This window comes from Vicia villosa, unplaced genomic scaffold, assembly GCF_029867415.1.
Source record: "Vicia villosa cultivar HV-30 ecotype Madison, WI unplaced genomic scaffold, Vvil1.0 ctg.002530F_1_1, whole genome shotgun sequence".
Lineage (NCBI taxonomy): Eukaryota > Viridiplantae > Streptophyta > Magnoliopsida > Fabales > Fabaceae > Vicia > Vicia villosa.
Genome location: NW_026705959.1, coordinates 268,943 through 274,942, shown reverse-complemented (window position 1 = coordinate 274,942; position 6,000 = coordinate 268,943).

Sequence of the window (6,000 nt, the reverse complement as noted above, 5' to 3'; positions counted from 1 at the left end):
GTTCTTGGCGCGTTTTTTGGTTCAGAAATTTCAAATTCTTGTTTGTTAATATAACTAAATGGACGCGTGTATGTTACAAGCCACAAGCGTGGCTCAGTTGGCTTTTGTTTTGAGAAACAACCTCCAGGTCGTGGGTTCAACACCCTTAGGGACCAAAACCAATTTTTTATCACTTTTTTCCTTCAATTTCTTCACAACTTCACCAATTAATTTAACCAATCAAATCAACTCATTTTTTATTCATTTTTTACACACCTCTTATTTAATATACATATTTTGACAATATCAAAAAAAATCACAAAAAAGGATTTATTTAATGTGTTTTTAATTAGGTTTAAAATGACATATTTTTAAGTGTTTTTAAATACTTTAAATATTGTTTTATTTGATTTTTTCAAACCTAATCACTTGTAAATATTTTTGTGATCAAACCCTAATCACTTAGGTCTTAATTAAGCATTAAAACTTGTTTTAAACTTAATTAAGTTGATTTCAAATTCAAATCGTTTTAAAACGAGCGATCGCGATTCTTTTCAAAAACGATAAACCATTTCCTTTTGAACTATTGATTAAATTTTAATTGATCAATTGATTTTCAAAACGATGTGGGGCCTCTCGAATATTAGAGAGTATAAGACCCACTCTTTTCTTTCCTTTTACAGTTTTTCTTTGTACAGAAAACTTTTCAAACAACTTTCAAACAGTTTTTCAAAAGCGAAACTTCGCGTCTGTAAATAAAACAGTCAACCATGTTTTGTAAATAAAACACGGGCCTCCACGTAGGTATAAGTCCCAAGCCCCTTTTGTACATACCCATTCCTGTACATGAAATTAGGTATTTCATTGTACACACACCGTTTTGTACATATCTCGATCAACTTGATTTTTAACTTTGAATAACAAATCAAAAATGAAGGTTTTTCTTTAAATCTTCCCAAAAATATACCATGGGCCTCCATGTAGGTATAAGCCCCAAGCCCTTTTGTAAATACCTGTTTACATAGCTTTGAATAAACTCAAGCGGACCTCTCCCCGAGTGTGAGTCCCGAGCCCCTGTGTATACAAATGGATCATGCTTACAGGTATATTTCCTTCATAAACTCCATTATACACACACACTTTGTCATATATATAATTGTTCATACCTGTTCATGTTTGTTCATACTTGTTCATGTTTGTTCATATATGTGATATGTGTGCTTGCTCAACTTAGTACAACACTAGGTTCCCCATAGCCTCCTATTGGGCTTCGTGCAAAGAATCTCCACTAGTTTAGGTTAGGACATAGAGTATGGTTTCCCGGTGAAATCGCTCTAAGAGCTCAGACCAACTATACCATGCCTCCCCTTGGGCTTTGTACAAACGAGTGACCCTCCCATAGCCTCCTCTTGGGCTTACAATGCAAGGACCCTGGATTGTCCCTCCCATAGCCTCCTCTTGGGCTTACAATGCAAGGACCCTCGGATAGCCTCCTCTTGGGCTTCGTACAAGGACCCACGGGCTTCTTATAAGCATCCCCAATATCCAAATCAAATACCCTAGGAGATTAGACATTTATCATCTCTATGATAGGAGTATCTCTTCTATATCATCACAAACAATCAATCAATCAAACTTTTTTGCCACAAGGCTGGCTAATCAATCAAACCGTTTTGCCACCATACTGGCTGATTAATCAAAGTTTTTGTCACAAGGCTGACTTCATTGAAACTTTTGCCACGAGGCTGGCTGATTAATCAAAACTTTTTGTCACAAGGCTGACTTCATTGAAAGTTTTTGCCACAAGGCTGGTTAAACAACAAAAACATCTTTATCATTCTAAGCACCATAAGCGGCATGGCCCCGGGCTTATAATGAAAAGATTTTCAAACAAAATCAAACAGATGTATGTGATGATATAAATTAGATACATCGAACATTTAGATGACATTTGTCTCTTATCCTTTGCTTCCACTTGCATAAGTGGGAACTACGATTGCTCTGACTTTCTCAACATCCCTTTGAGAATACGTAGGCACAAGGTCGATCCTTGGCGAGCAAAACAAAACAAAAAAAAAACCATTCAAACCTTAGCACCCGTAGACCCCGAGCTACAGATGCTCTGATTCCCTCTAGGGGATATGTATGCAGAGGATCGCGATGATCTTTGCGAGCATAATCAAACAAACACCTTAGGTCCCACCTATTTCACAAGAACCTCCACCATAACAAGAATGGAATAAACAAAACAAAGAAACCTATAGAGTACTATAGATACGTTGGGTGCTAATACCTTCCCTTCGTATAACCAACCCTCTTACCCAAGATCTCTCCCCCACTTTTAAGGTTATTGCAACTTTTTTCCTTTTCCTCTTTTGGAAACAATAAAAAGTTTGGTCCGTACAAAAGAAAAATCATTTTTTGAGCACTCGAGCCCAAAGAAGGCATCAGGTGTCTCATCCCGAAAAAAGACAACGATTTTTCCCCGCGACAGGAACTACGATTGCTCTGACTTTCTCAACATCCCTTTGAGAATACGTAGGCACAAGGTCTTATTCCTTGGCGAGCAAAACTTCTCTCTCAAACCACTCAAACCTTAGCACCCGTAGACCCCGAGCTACAGATGCTCTGATTCCTTCTAGGGGATATGTATGCAGAGGATCGCGATGATCTTTGCGAGCATAATCAAACAAACACCTTAGGTCCCACCTATTTCACAAGAACCTCTCAATAACATGGAATGAAAAACAAAGCAAAGAAACCTATAGAGTACTATAGATACGTTGGGTGCTAATACCTTCCCTTCGTATAACCAACCCTCTTACCCAAGATCTCTCCCCCCACTTTTAGGTTATTACAGCTTTTTTCCTTTTCCTCTTTTGGAAACAATAAAAAGTTTGGTCGGTACAAAAGAAAAATCATTTTTTGAGCACTCGAGCCCAAAGAAGGCATCAGGTGTCTCATCACAAAAAAGACAACGATTTTTCCCCGCGACAGGTTGTATGCTTGGACAGCAAGATGAAACTGGTAAGAAGGAGCATGCCATCTATTACCTGAGTAAGAAATTCACAGATTGTGAGTCTCGTTACTCCATGCTCGAAAAACCATGTTGTGCTTTGGCTTGGGCTTCAAAACGTCTCCGCCAATACATGATCAACAATACTACCTGGTTAATCTCCAAAATGGATCCGATCAAGTATGTCTTTGAAAAGCCTGCATTAACAGGAAGGATTGCCCGATGGCAAATGCTGTTATCTGAGTATGACATTGAATACCGTGCTCAAAAAGCGGTCAAAGGAAGCATTCTCGCCGATCACTTGGCGCATCAACCAATTAATGAACATCAATCTCTCAAGCTTGACTTTCCTAATGAAGATGTCTTATACTTGAAAATGAAAGATTGTGATGAACCATTACCTGAAGAAGGTCCTGATCCTGGATCAAGATGGGGCCTAATTTTTGATGGAGCAGTAAACGCTTTTGGCAATGGAATTGGGGCAATCATCATCACTCCCAAGGGTACTCATATCCCATTCTCCGCCAGATTGCTATTTGATTGCACCAACAACATCGCAGAATACGAAGCTTGTATCATGGGTCTCGAAGAAGCCATTGACTTAAGGATCAAGATCCTCGACATCTATGGAGATTCAGCTCTCGTGATCAACCAAATCAAAGACAAGTGGGAAACTTAACACCCTGGCTTGATTCCTTACAGAGATTATGCAAGACGTCTGTTGACTTTCTTCAACAAGGTTGAATTGCATCATGTACCTCGAGATCAGAATCGAATGGCAGACGCCTTAGCTACTCTATCTTCCATGTTCAAAGTCAATCATTGGAACGATATGCCTACAGTTAGAATTACGCGCCTTGAAAGGCCCGCCTATGTATTTGCAACCGAAGCAGTCATCGATGATAAACTGTGGTTTCACGACATCAAACGCTTCCTTCAAACTCAAGAGTACCCACTTGGGGCATCAAACAAAGATAAGAAAACTCTAAGGAGGCTTTCTGGCAGTTTCTTCTTGAACGGAGATGTGCTATACAAAAGAAACTTCGACATGGTTTTGCTTAGATGCGTGGACAGACACGAAGCAGACATGTTAATGCATGAAGTGCATGAAGGGTCCTTTGGAACTCATTCAAATGGGCATGCAATGTCCAAGAAGATCTTAAGAGCAGGATACTATTGGTTGACAATGGAATCTGACTGTGACAAACACGTGAAGAGATGTCACAAGTGCCAGATCTACGCAGATAAGATCCATGTGCCACCGACTCTACTCAACGTTCTCTAATCTCCATGGCCTTTTTCCATGTGGGGGATCGACATGATTGGAATGATCGAACCAAAAGCTTCAAACGGTCATCGTTTCATCTTAGTGGCTATTGATTACTTCACCAAATGGGTCGAAGCAGCATCTTATGCCAACGTTACAAGACAAGTGGTTATAAGGTTTATCAAGAATAACATCATTTGCCGATATGGTATTCCCAGCAAGATCATTACTGACAATGGTTCAAACTTGAATAACAAAATGATGAAAGAATTGTGTGAGGAATTCAAGATTGAGCATCATAACTCTTCTCCTTACAGACCAAAAATGAACGGCGCCGTTGAAGCCGCTAACAAGAACATTAAGAAGATCGTCCAGAAAATGGTCGTCACTTACAAAGACTGGCATGAAATGCTGCCATTTGCTTTACATGGGTACCGTACTTCAGTGCGTACTTCAACAGGGGCAACTCCTTTTTCTCTAGTATACGGCATGGAAGCTGTGCTCCCCGTAGAAGTTGAAATCCCATCAATGAGAGTCCTAATGGAGACTAAGTTATCCGAGGCTGAATGGTGTCAAAGCAGATACGATCAGTTGAACTTAATCGAAGAAAAACGTATGACTGCTCTATGCCATGGACAGTTATACCAAGCAAGGATGAAACAAGCTTTCAACAAAAAGGTTCGACCTCGTGAATTTCAAGAAGGCGACCTTGTGCTTAAAAAGATCTTGTCTTTTCAACCAGATTCTAGGGGCAAATGGTCTCCTAATTACGAAGGCCCGTATGTTGTCAAAAGAACATTTTCTGGCGGCGCCATGATTCTTGCAACCATGGATGGTGATGAACTCCCGCATCCTGTGAATGCTGATGCAGTCAAGAAATACTTTGTCTAAAAAATACAAAAGAACAGCTCGGTAAGTTGAAAACCCGCAAAGGGCGAATTAGGCAAAAATGAGCGTCTCGGTGGATTGAAAACCTGAAAGGGCGGTCCAGGCAAAAATTAGAGACAATAAACAAAAAAAATTCATCCTGGTAGATTGAAAACCTGAAAGGGCAATCTAGGCAAAAATTAAGGATTTATGACAAAGTAACTGCATCAGTCCGTACTTCGTCACCTGAGGAGTCTTCATCAAAAGGATCTTCAATCAAATCATCGCCAATCTGAAGCAACAAGCACAGTTGGAACTCAAAGTTGTTAGGGGGAATAGTGGTTATTGCTTTCAATGTAGCCTTTTCCGCATAATTACCATTTCCAATTTTTGTAAATACTCCATGGAATCACGCCTTTAGCTGATTACCATCCTATTAAATAAATTTGAGCCTTGTGCCCATTTGTTTGCAATCTCTAATTTCTTTTAGCTTGCAAAATGACGCTTTAATTGTGTTATTCACTTTTGAAAAAAAGGAAAATAAGTTTTAAATGAATTTACTTCACTTTTCTTTTTCAAAATAAAAGCGAAACTTTCCTTTGAGTTGTGAACAACAGAAGGAACATCAACAGCTATCTCCATAGGATTAATCAAATATTATGATAGGAAAAGCTCTTCTATCCCCAGTGAAGAAGCTCTTCTATCCCCAGTGAAGAAGCTCTTCTATCCCCAGTGAAGAAGGTCTTTTATCCCTAGTGACGAAGATTTTCCATCTCCAGTGAAGAAGTTCTTCTATCTCAATAAGAAAAGACGCTTATCTTCCCCAGAGAAGTTTAAAGCACGAAGCATCATTCATCACCTGTGTTATCTA